The sequence below is a fragment of the Hylobates moloch genome, unplaced genomic scaffold (assembly GCF_009828535.3).
Source record: "Hylobates moloch isolate HMO894 unplaced genomic scaffold, HMol_V3 SCAFFOLD_13, whole genome shotgun sequence".
Lineage (NCBI taxonomy): Eukaryota > Metazoa > Chordata > Mammalia > Primates > Hylobatidae > Hylobates > Hylobates moloch.
Window position 1 is genome coordinate 81,546,801 of NW_026652288.1, and position 13,112 is coordinate 81,559,912.

The 13,112-nt window shown below is 41.4% G+C and overlaps 1 pseudogene; it reads right to left on the reverse strand.

The window, feature by feature from the left end:
* Positions 1–8,990: 8,990 nt before the first annotated feature.
* LOC116809342 (Krueppel-like factor 7) lies at positions 8,991–11,230 on the reverse strand (annotated as a pseudogene).
* Positions 11,231–13,112: the final 1,882 nt, after the last annotated feature.

Consider the following 13,112-nt stretch of genomic DNA (forward strand, 5'->3'; position numbering starts at 1 on the left):
ATATATATATCCTGTTATATATCCCATATATATATCCTGTTATATATCCCATATATATATATCCTGTTATATATCATATATATATATCCTGTCATATATCATATATATATATCCTGTTATATATGGGAGTTTATTAAGGAGTATTAACTCACACAAGGTCCTATAATAGGTCATCTGCAAGCTGAGGAGCAAGGAAGCCAGTCTGAGTCTCAAAGCAGAAGAACTTGGAGTCTGATGTTTGAGGGAAGGAAGCATCAGCACGGGAGAAAGATGTAGTCTGGGAGGCTAAGCCAGACTGGTCTTTTCACGTTCTTTTGTCTGCTTCTATTCTGGCCACACAGGCAACTGATTAGATTTTGCCCACCCAGATTAAGGGTTGGTCTGCCTTTCCTAGTTCACTGACTCAAATGTTAATCTCCTTTGGCAACACCCTCACAGACACACCCAGGAAAAATACTTTGCATCCTTCAATCCAATCAAGTTGACGCTCATTATTAACCATTGCTTGGGTTTAATTTGCATTTTTCTGCTTAGTGATGTTGAGCATTTTTTCATGTTTCTTGGCCACTTATGCATCTTCTTTTGAGAAATATCTGTTCATGTCATTTACCCACTTTTTAATGGGATTGTGTTTTTCTCGTTGATATGGTTGAGTTCCTTGATGATTCTGGATATTAGTCCTTTGATACATGCAGTTTGGAAATATTTTCTCCCATTCTGTAGGTTGTCTGTTGACTCTGTTGATTATTGTTTTTACTCTGCAGAAGCTTTTTAATTTAATATAGTCCCATTTGTCTATTTTTGTTTTTGTTGCATATGCTTTTTGATGTTGTAGTTATAAATTATTTGCCTAGGCCAATGACCTGAAGAGTGTTTACAGGGTTTCTTCTATGTTGTAGTTATAAATTATTTGCCTAGGCCAATGACCTGAAGAGTGTTTACAGGGTTTCTTCTAGGATTTTTATAGTTTAGGGTCTTACATTTAAGTCTTTATTTAATCTTGAGTTAATTTTTGTGTATGGTGAGAGGTACAGGTCCAGTTTCATTCTTCTGCATATGGCTAGTCAATTTTTCCAGCATCATTTCTTGAATAGGATGTTTTTTCCCCACCATGTGTTTTATCAAAGATCAGTTGGTTGTAGGTATGTGGATTTATTTCTGGGTTCTCTATTCTGTTCCATGGATCTATATGGTTTTTATACCAGTACCATGCTGTTTTGCTTACTATAACCTTGTAGTATAATTTGAAGTCAGGTAATGTGATACCTCCAGCTTTGTTCTTTTTGCTTAGGATTGCTTTGGCTATTTATACTCTTTTTTGGTTCCATATGAATTTAGGATTTTTTTTTTCTAATGCTGTCAAAAATGACATTGGTGATTTGATAGGAATTGCATTGATTCTATATATTGCTTTGGGCAGAATGGTCATTTTAACAATATTGATTCTTCCAATCCATCAGCATGAGATATTTTTCCATTTGTTTATGTCATTTATAATTTATTTCATCAGTGTTTTGTAATTCTCCTTGTAGAGATCTCTCCCTCCTTGGTTAAATGATTAAATGTATTCTTAGGTCCTCTGTGTGTGTGTATGTGTGCATTGTAAATGGAATTGAGTTTTTTATTTCATTCTCAGATTGAACGTTATTGGTACATAGAAATGCTCCTGATTTTTGTATGTTGGTTTTGTGTCCTGAAACTTTTTTTTTTCCAAGTCTAGGAGTCTCTTGGAGGAGTCCTTTAGAGTTTTCTAGGTATAAGATATGTCATCAGTGAATAGAGATAATTTGATTTCTTCTTTTTCAAGTTGAATGCACTTTCTTTCTCTTGCCTAATTGCTGTGGCTAGGACTTCCAGTACTATGTTGAATAGAAGTGGTGAGGATGCACACCCTTTTCTCATTCCAGTTCTTAGGGGGAATGCTTTGAACTCTCCCCCATTCAGTATGATGTTGATGGTGGGTTTGTCCTACATAGCCTTTATTATTTTGAGGTATGTTCCTTCAGTGCCTAGATTGTTGAGGGTTTTAATTGTGAAGGAATTTTGGATATTATTGAATACTTTCTTTGCATCTATTGAGATAATCATATAGTTTTTGTTTTTAATTCTGTTTATGTTGTGAATCACACTTATTGATTTGTGTATATTTAAGCATCCTTGCATCTGTAGAATAAAATCCTTACATCCCTTGCATCCCACTTAATCATGATGTATTATATTTTTGATGTGCTGTTGGATTCAGTTTGCTAGTATTCTGTTGAGGATTTTTACATCTATTATTCATCAGGGATATTGACCTTAGTTTTCTTTTATTGTGTTCTTGCCTCATTTTGGTATCAGGGTGATACTGGCTTCATAAAATGAGTTAGGGAGGAATCCTTCCTTCTTGATTTTTTGGAATAATTTCAGTAAGATTGATACCAGACTTCTTTGTACATCTGGTGAAATGTGGCTGTGAATCCATGTGGTCCTGGGCTTTTTTGTTGGAATAATTTTTATTACAGCTTCAATTTGATTACTCATTATTGGTCTGTTCAGGGTTTCTATTTCCTTCTGGTTTAATCTTGGGAAGTTTTATGTTCCAGGGATTTATGCATTTCCTCTAGGTTTTCTAGTTTATACTTTTAGAAATGAGAGAGGTAGGGCCTTTTTCTGGATTAGCCTTTGTCTTAAAGGGAATTTTGTGGGTTGTTTGATCTTCTATCTAGACCACTAAAAATTTCCCCATATCCACAAGGAGGCTGATTTGCTTTCTTACCATTCATGTGTTCACTGGAGTAGCACTTTTAATTTCCTTCAAGAACTTTTCCTTTGCATTCACAACTTGACTACCTGTTTGATGCAGGAGGACTAGCTTTTGACTTGTCTCAGCTTTTGGCATGCCTTCATCACTAAATTTAGTTATTTCTAGCTTTCGATTTAAAGTGAGATATGTGTGACTTCCTTTCACTTGAAAACTGAGTAGTCATTGTAGGGTTATTAGTTGGCCTAATTTAAATACTGTTTCTCAGGAATAGGGAGGGCTAAGGAGGGAGGGAGACAGAGAGAGAGAGGAGAGAGGAGGGAGGGGAGAGGGGAGGGGAGAGGGGGAGAGAGGGAAGAGGACAGAGGGAAGGAGGAACAGCCAGTTGGTGGGGCAGTCAGGTAAACACAGTCGTTATCGATTAAGTTTGCTGTTTTATATGGGGGCAGTTTGTCATGCCTCAAAACAATTACCATAGTAGTGAGAGGTGACAACGTGGTAGCAGCCCTCGCTCACTCTTGGCGCCTCCTCGGCCTTGGCATCTGCTCTGGCCACGCGTGAGGAGCCCTTCAGCCTGCCACTACATTGTGGGAGCCCCTCTCTGGGCTGGCCCCCTCTGCTTGCAGGGAGGTGTGGCGGGAGAGGCGCAGGCAGGAACTGGGGCTGCGCGCAGTGCTCACAGGCCAGCTGAGTTCCAGGTGGGCACCGGCTTGGCAGGCCCCACACTCGGAGCGGCCGGCCGGCGCTGCTGGCCCCTGGCATTGAGGGGCTTAGCACCTGGGCCGGCAGCGGTGGAGGGGGCGCCTGGTCCCCCAGCACTGCTGGCCCGCCCATGCTGCGCTCAGATTCTTGCCGTGCCTCACCTCAGCTGCCTCCCTACGGGGCAGGGCTTGGGACCTCCAGCCTGCCTTGCCCAAGCCCCCCTGTGGTGGGCTCCCTCGAGGCCCTAGCCTCCCTGACGGGCACTGCCCCCTACTCTGCAGAGGCTGGTCCCATCGACTGCCCAAGGGCTGAGGAGTGCAGGCGCTCGGGGCAGGACTGGTGGGCAGCTCCACCCACGGCCCTGGTGCGGGATCTACTAGGTGAAGCCAGCTGGGCTACTGTGTTGGGTGGGGACTTGGAGAACTTTTATGTCTAGCCGGAGGATTGTATGTGCACCAATCAGCACTCTGTGTCTAGCTCGGGGTTTGTGGATGTACCAGTCAGCACTCTGTATCTAGCTACTCTGGTGGGGACTTGGAAAACTTTTATGTCTAGCTAGAGGATTGTAAATACACCAATCAGCACTCTGTATCTAGCTCAGGGATTGTAAATGCCCCAATCAGCACCCTGTCAAAACGAACCAATCAGCTCTCTGTAAAACGGGCCAATCAGCTCTCTGTAAAATGGGCCAATCAGCAGGATATGGGTGGGGTCAGATAAGGGAATAAAAGCAGGCTGCCTGAGCCAGCAGCAGCAACCTGCTCGGGTCCGCTTCCACACTGTGGAAACTTTGTTCTTTCTCTCTTTGCAATAACTTTTGCTTTTTGGGTTCGTACTGCCTTTATGAGCTGTAACACTCACTGCGAAGGTCTGCAGCTTCACTTCTGAAGCCAGCGAGACCACGAACCCACCGGGTGGAATGAACAAGTCTGGACGGGAGGAACGAACAACTCCAGATGCGCCACCTTAAGAGCTGTAACACAGCTGGGCACAGTGGCTCATGCCTGTAATCCCAGCACTTTGGGAGGCCGAGGCGGGCGGATCACCTGAAGTCGGGAGTTCGAGACCAGCCTGACCAACATGGAGAAACCCCATCTCTACTAAAAATACAAAAAATTAGCAGGGCGTGGTGGCACATGCCTATAATCCCAGCTACTCGGGGGGGCTGAGGCAGGAGAATCGCTTGAACCCGGGAGGGGGAGGTTGCAGTGAGCCGAGATTGTGCCATTGCACTCCAGCCTGGGCAACAAGAGTGAAACTCCATCTCAAAAAAAAAAAAAAGCTATAACACTCACTGTAAAAGTCTGCAGCTTCACTCCTGAAGCCAGCGAGACCACGAACCCACCAGAAGAAAGAAACTCCGAACACGTCCGAACATCAGAAGGAACAAACTATGGACACACCGTCTTTAAGAGCTGTAACACTCACCGCAGGGGTCCATGGCTTCATTCTTGAAGTCAGTGAGACCAGGAACCCACCAATTCCGGACACAGTAGCATTAAAAATCACTGATCATAGATTACCATAACAGATTGTCTTAGTCTGTTTTCTGTTGCTTATAACAATACCTGAAACTGGGTAATTTATAAGGAGAAGGAATTTATTTCTGACACTTATGGAGGCTGAGAAATCCAACATCGAGAAGACTTATCTGGTGAGGGTCTTCTTTCTGGTAGGGACTCTACAGAGTCCCAAGGTGGTACAGAGCATTACGTGGCAAGGAGGCTTGGTGTTCTAGCTCAGGTGTTTTTTCCTTTTCCTATGAAGTCTTCAGTTCCAGTATTGTAATAACCAGTGAATCCAGTAACCCATTAATTCATGAATGGATTAGTCTACTTATGAAAGCAGAACCCTCATGACCTAATCACCTCTAAAAGGTCCAGCTCTCAATTCTGCCACAATGGGGATTATGTTTCAACGTGAGTTGTGGAGGGGACAAACATTCAAACTGTAGCACAGATATAATAATAAAAAAATTGGAAATATTGTGAGAATTATCAAAATGTGACATAGAAGCATAAAGTGAGCACATACTGCTGGAAGAATGCCACTGATAGACTTGCTCAACTAAGGGTTGTCACAAACCCTTAATTTGTAAAAGAAAAAGCAGTATCTGCAAAGCACAATAAAGCAAAGGACAACAAAACAGGGTGTGTGTGTATTTTAAAAGAATATTGGATTCAATTTGCTGAAACTTTTGTTTATAATTTTTGTGTTTGTGTTCATGAGGGATATTGGTTTATAGCAAGCTTGTTTAATCCATGGCCCACAGGCTGCATGCAGCCCAGAACAGCTATGAATGAAGCCCAAGGCAAATTTGTAAACTTTCTTAAAACATGAGATTTTTTGCAGTTTTTGTTTTTGTTTTTCACTCATCAGCTATCATTAGTGTTAGTGTATTTTATGGGTGGCCCAGAGAAGCCAAAAGATTGACACCCCTGGTCTATAGTTTGCTTATAATAGCTTTATCTGGTTTGATGTCAGGGTAATGCTAGCTTCATAGAATGAATTGGGAAGTATTACTTCCTTTTCAATTTTTTGAAAGAGTTTGTATAGAATAGATATTATTTCTTCCTTAAATGCATGGTAGAATTCACCAGTGAAGTCATTTGAGCCTTGAATTTTCTTTTAGGGAAGGTTTTTAAGTATATTACTGATTTTTAAAATAGATAATAAGGGTAATTCAAGTTTTAAACTTCTTCTTGCATGAGTTTTGGTAATTTGCCTTCCAACTAGTTTGGAAATTGTTGGATTTATTGGCATAAACTTGTTCATAATCTTTCTATATTATTCTATTTTTTAAAACTTTCTTTATAATAGAGACTTGCATTGGTCAGTTCAAAAATTAAATTAAGTATTATAAACCCTTAATAATAGCATTTTGAGAGGCAAGAGCAGCTCCAGCTTGGAAGAGAACATTTGCAAATCGTGACGGCCACGGCTTAATGCCATCACTGGTGTGTGCGTGCATTGATGCTGGAGGCTGCTACGTAAAGGAAAAGAAAGGACCAACAGAATTCAGGGTATCTAAAGTTTCATCTAGTGCACTGACTGGAGGCGCTACAGTTTAATACAGCTGAGGTTCAAGGTCCCTCACACATCCTTCATCCAGGAAGGATGTACCACACATTCAAATATAATCCCATGGTGCGCCCTGATGGACTGGCCACAAAATGCACTCAAACACAGTAGAGAATTACGAGATTGTCAGCAAGCAGTGCTCCAGAAATTGTTTTTAAGTCATGTCTAGTTTTAAATCTTTGGAATAAAACTGATTTTTTAAAATATCCTCCAACTAACATACATTTAATTGCCTCTGGCAAATGGACAGATTTGTGTGTGTGTGTGTGTGTGTGTGTGTGTGAAGGGTGTTTGTGTATGTGTGTGTTAAGAGTGTTTTTTCTTTTTTTGTTGTTTTGTATTTTTTGTTTGTTTTTGTTCTAAATAGAAAAAAGGAAAACGAGAAAGAAAATTCTTGAGGCCAGACCTCGAAATGCCCCAAGTGTCCAATTGGCAGCTACAGCATTTGTGAGGAGGTTCCTTTGCCCTCAGACGAGTAGTTTCAACATTTCAGTGAAAACAAAGGCTGCAGAAAGCTGAAAACCCAGATCTTGAAGGTTGCTGTCATATATGTGTTTGTGTTTCTTATATTATTATTTCCTTTTGACTTCAGTTTTGCATCCCAAATATGTATGGGGTGGCATTTTAACAGTCAATGAGTCAAATAGTCAAAGGAGGACAGGAGGGGAGCCAGCTGGTAGGAGGGAGCAGCAACTGTGTGTGGACCAAGCGCTATTTTTATTTTACAGACCTGTCTTGAATCTATGGTCCCAGAATATACAAAATATACAATCTGTCCTAATAACCACCTTACTTGCTTGCATAGGCCATTTGATGGTCCTAAAGGCAGTCTTTGGAGTTGAGGCCAGTAACAGCTAGCTAGGAATACGGGTAGATAGAGACCAGTATTGGATGTGTGTGTGTGGTATGAAAAGTAAGGACTGTAGACTCCTTCGGAGTCAGCTTGCACAATAAATGTGGGGCCTCTGTTAATCCTGAGGATTCTAGGTCACAAGTCATGGTGGGCCTAGCAAAAAAAAAAAAAAAAAGAAAGAAAGAAACGTGTCTCTCCTTTTAGAAAGCCCATGAGAGAAACACCTCAACCTTTTTCTTGAATGTCAACCCTTCACTCCCACAATGGCATTTTAAATTGTGTATTGTAACAAATGGAGGAATAGGAGCTCAGTGGGCATGAGAGAGAAGATAGGATGATGTTTTGTGAAGCCACTAGACTTGGGAGGCATCCTCAGTTTTCCCCACTCCTGGAAAAAGTGATATTTTTGGCTTTTTGTCACATCATAAACCAGAGTTAAATACACAGCTGCCCTCTGAGACTAGCGACATCTATGCTTTAACTGGTGATGGGGTAGCAATGACACCCAGCACAACGGTTGATCACTATGAGCTGAGGTCATTATGCCTCAAGGAGGATGAGAGAACTGTGATTGTCTATTTCGAGAGCTGAACATCCAGGTACCGAGAGAGTCCTGGAGAGGTTTAGTCCGTGGAGAAAAGATAAAACACTTAAGCTTCAAAATAAGCTTTTCAAGTTTTCATTAGCAAAAATAGAGAGTTTAAAAAGAAAAAATCTAGCACTGGCAATAAGGTGAGGCTCAAGGGATATACCGTGATTTATCATCAAGGACTTTATTCCCTTCACCACTTTGCAGTCGTGCTAAAAGTTTCCAGAATCCCTAGGGCATATGGTGTGCAAGAGTCAAAAAGTAAGAGAAGAAAACTCCTCCTTTGAGAGTGAAGTCTACAGAAATGCAGGCCAGAAAGGTGTAAGGTGTTATTCCAGAGTCTGCTGCCGCTAAAGCCTTTGGGATTGACGCGAAAGATCTCAGTAGTACTAAGAAGAACCAAAACCACTCAACAGTTCTGTGAGGAAGTCTGACCCATGGAATAGTAGGACTTTTCACACACAAAGGACAAATAAATCAAGAGTTAATTTTGGCTACCAAACTGCAATTTGGTTTTCTAGGTCATTTTCCCCCAACTATTTAAAAACAAACTTTAGTGCTACACATATACAACTTTAAAGATGCTGAATTCTCCTATCAAGTTGCACTGAGAAGCAAGTGAAATAAGCCCCTCGGACTGCCGTCCACCTGCAGAGACGTCACATTCATTTACTTTGATTTCCATTGGCAACAGCGGGAAATAATTCGAATAGTGCTGAAGTAAGCAGCCAGTCTGCCTTGCTGAGTTCACCTGGTTTCCTTCTTCATCTTCTTCCATCTGGCTAGGGCAAGGCATAAAGAATAGACATATATATTTTAAATACAGTTGAGTGCATGACAGTGTGTATGTGTGTGGGTCTGTGAGTGTGTGTATGTGTGTATAGAGGTTTATAAGTGAGAACTTTCTTCTGAGAGGCAGTGGTTCTCCACCTGAAGTCCAGTCTCCTGCCTCATGGTATTTCCTTAAGACACTAGCTGATGCCACCGCAACTCTGGCCTTTCTGTTTTTTAGATATGTCTCTTCATAGGGAGGGCAAGATGGTCAGACCTGGAAAAACACCTGTTGCAGTGGTTGCATTTGAAGAGGTTTGCACCTGTGTGTTTCCCATAGTGCCTCGTGAGCTCATCGCTTCATGCAAAACGCCACTAGCATCCCTCCCATGAGTACCTGTAAGGCTTCTCACCTGTGTGAGTCCTCTGATGGGCCTTTAAGTGGGAGCTTTTTGTATAAACTTCCTGGCACCTGTTAAACTGACAGCAGTGAACCCTCTTGTTTTCAGGACATGCTTCAGCCCCTAGCCCTCCTTGGTCACTGTCGCTCTGTCCACTCTTAACGGCCCTGGCACCATCACGGCTGCTGAAGCTGTTGTGACCCCTCCCACCTTTACGGAGATGAGAGCAGCTTTCTTGGCCGCTAGTTTCAACGTGCCATCCACGGCAGAGAGAGTTTGTGAGGTTTTGACCAGATGGCGGCTGAGCTCAGGGGACAATAGGGGCATTAATGAGGTCATTGTGTTGAGCTGGACCTGGTTGACAGCTGTGTAGCTGTCTAGAGAAGAGTTGGCGGCTGGAGGCTGAGGCAGGTCTCAGCAACTTGCCCCGAGAAAGCAAGATGTCCACTGCTGAGCTCTTCTCACAGATGGCCACTTCCACGGGGAGCAGCAGGAGGTCTAAGCGACGGAAGCTTTCCTCAATGCACCGGGGAGGAGAAGCGTGGAGCAAACAGGCCAAGTCCTCACCAAAGGTCTCCGAGATCCTCCTGGGCTCTGTCTGTAGGTAGCGTTCCAATTCAAGGCATGTCTCCGCTGGAATATTCCCTCTTCTCTCAGTCTCTATTCTCCTTAGGGGACCCTTTCTTTTATCCTGTGCTTCCTCGAGGGTCTCCACTTCCACAAGTAAATATCTTCCAGGATATCCTGGAAGTAAGGCTTCTGGACTTCCTTTTTTCCATTTACTTATTCCTGCTGCCAGGTCTCCAGGGATGGCAAAGCTGAGAAGTAGCCGGTGTCGTGGACAAGCCGTAGCTCCTGGAATATACTATAACTAGCCAACACGTCCGTGCTGCTGCTGCCGGGCAAAATCGGAGGTGAAACCCTCCCCCAAACACAGTTGGGCCTGTTTGTCAGTGTCTGGCTCACCCACAAAGAAGGCAGACATCCAGTGGCCCTTTTGTTTTGTTTCAGTCAAACGAAGCTGCCATCTATTTCGGCAGCGCTGTTCGCTCCTAATGCAAGCTTTGCCTTTTATTTTGGGAGGTTGGCATTTTTTTCTCTTGCGATCGCTTCTCTCCCCCACTTTCCTTCCCTCCCCTCCCCACCCACACCCCATCCTTGCTAGTTTGTAGTCTCGCCCTTCCTTTTCTCCCATATTATTCTTTTAATATTTGTAGACTCTATAGTGATGTCACCTCTTTCATTTCTGATGTTGGTAATTTGTGTCTTTTTTTCTGATCTGTCTGCCTACAGGCTTTATTGATTTCAAAGAACTGTTTTTGCTTTCATCAGTTTTCTCTACTTTTCTGTTTTTTATTTCTTTAATTTCCACTTTGACTTTTATTATATCGTTTTTCCTGCATACTTTGGTTTTATTTGCTCTTTTGCTGCTAGTTTCTTAAGGTAGAAGCTGAAATTCATTTATTTGAAACCTTCCTTTATTTTTTCATATCTGGATTGAGTGCTACAAATTTCCTGTTAAGTATTGGTTTAATGACATCTGATATGTTGTGTTTTCATCTTTAATTCAAAATACTTTCAAATATCCATTTTTAGTTACTTTTTTGATTCATGAGTTATTTAGTGTTTTAATTAGCTTTCAATGATTTGGGAATTTTCTAAGGGTATTTCCATTACTGGTTTTTAAAAATTCCGTTGTGGTCAGATAACATATTTTATATAGCTTGAATCCTTTTTGATTTATTAAGATCTATCTCATGGCTCAGAATATGGTCTATCTTGGCAAATGTTTCATAGGATTTGGGGAAAAATATATATTCTGATATTATTGGGTGTGGTGTTCTGTAAGTATCAATCAACTCAAGTTGATTGATAGTATTTTCCTAGTCTACTCTATCCTTATTGAGTTTTATACTTGTTCTACTAGTTATTGAGAAGATATTGAAGTCTCCAACCATAATTATGGATTTACCTATTTCTCTTCGCATTACTGTCAGTTTTGGCTTCATGTATTTTGAAAGTCACTTGTTATTAGGTGCTTAAATATTTATGATTGTTACATATTTCTCATTAATTTACCTTCTTGCCATTATGAAATGTCCTTTTTAATCTTTTTTGCTCTAAACTATATTTTTTTCTGACATTAATATAGCCACTGCCACTTTCTTCTTACTGGTGGTAGCACGGTGTGTGTGTGTGTGTGTGTGTGTGTGTGTGTGTGTATGTGTGTGTGTGTGTGTGTGAGATATAGTTCGGATGTGTGTCCCTGCCCAAATCTTATGTTGAAAGGTAATCCTGAATGTTGGAGGTGAGCCTGGTGGGAGGTGATTGGATTATGGAGGTGGATTTCTCATGAGTGGTTTAGTATCATCCATTGGTGCCGAGTTCTCCCAAGATCTGATCATTTAAAAATGTGTTGCACCTCCCCGTCCTCTCTCCTGTTCCTGAAGTGCCTGTTCCTACTTTGCCTTCTGCCATGTGTAAAAGCTCCCTGAGGCTTCCCCAGAAGCAGATGCCACCATGCTTCCTGTACAGCCTGCAGAACAATGAACCAGTGAAACTTCTTTTCTTATAAGTTACCCAGTTTCAGGTATTTCTTTTTTGTTTTCTTCAACTTCTATTTTAAGTTCAGGGGTACATGTGCAGGATGTGCAGATTTGTTACATAGGTAAACGTGTGCCGTGATGGTTTGCTGCACAAATCACCCCATCACCTAGGTATTAAGCCCATCATCCATTAGCTATGCTTCCTGATGCTCTCCCTCACCCCACCACCCTCCTCCAACAGGCCCCGATGTGTGTTGTCCCCCTCCATGTGTCCATGTGTTCTCATCATTCAGCTCCCACTTATAAGTGAGAACATGTGGTGTTTGGTTTTCTGTTCCTGCATTAGTTTGCTGAAGATAATGGCTTCCAACTCCATCCATGTCCCTGCAAATGGATGAGCCATGAGAGATCTTAATAAATCAAAAAGTATTCAAGTTATATAAAATATGTTATCTGACCACAACGGAATTTTTAAAAACCAGTAACGGAAATACCCTTAGAAACGTCGTTCCTTTTTATGACTTCGTGGTATTACATGGTGTATGTGTACCACATTTTCTTTATCCAGTCTATTGTTGATGGATATTTACATTGATTCCATGTCTTTGCTGTTGTGAATCATGCTGCAATGAACATATATGAGCATGTGTCCCTGTAATAGAAATATTTATGTTTCTTTGGGTATATGCCCAGTAACGGGATTGCTGGGTCAAATGGTATTTCTGCCTGTAGGTCTTTGAGGAATGGCCACACTGTCTTCACAATGGTTAAACTAATTTACATTTCTACCAACAGTGTAAAAGCATTTCTTTTTCTTGGCAAACTCGCCAGCATCTGTTGTTTTATGTCTTTTTAATAATAGCCATTCTGACTGGTATAAGATGGTATCTCATTGTGGTATTGATTTGCATTTTTCTCATTTATCAGTGATGATGAGCTTTTTTTCATGTTTGTTGGTGGCATGTATGTCTTCCTTTGAGAGGTGTCTGTTCATGTCCTTTGCCCACTTTTTAATCCTTTTTTTTTTTTTTTATACATTTAAGTTCCTTAATTCTGGGTATTAGACCTTTGCCAGATGAATAGATTGCAAAAGTTTTCTCCCATTCTGTAGGTTGTCTGTTCACTCGGATAGTTTCTTTTGCTGTACCATTTGTCAATTTTTGCTTTTGTTGAATTGCTTTTGGCTCAGGCAGCAGTGTGAGAATAGACTAATATAGTGTGTATAGGTATTTACATTCTTTTACTTTTTACCTTCTTGTGTCTTTTTGATTAAAGTGTATTTCTTGTAGGCACCATTTTAAAGTATACAGTTCTGTATCACTAAGTACATTCACATTGTTGTACAATCATCACCATCCATCTCTAGAACTTTTTTTCTTTCCCAATAGAAATTCTGTACTGATTAAACATTAATTTCCCATTCTCC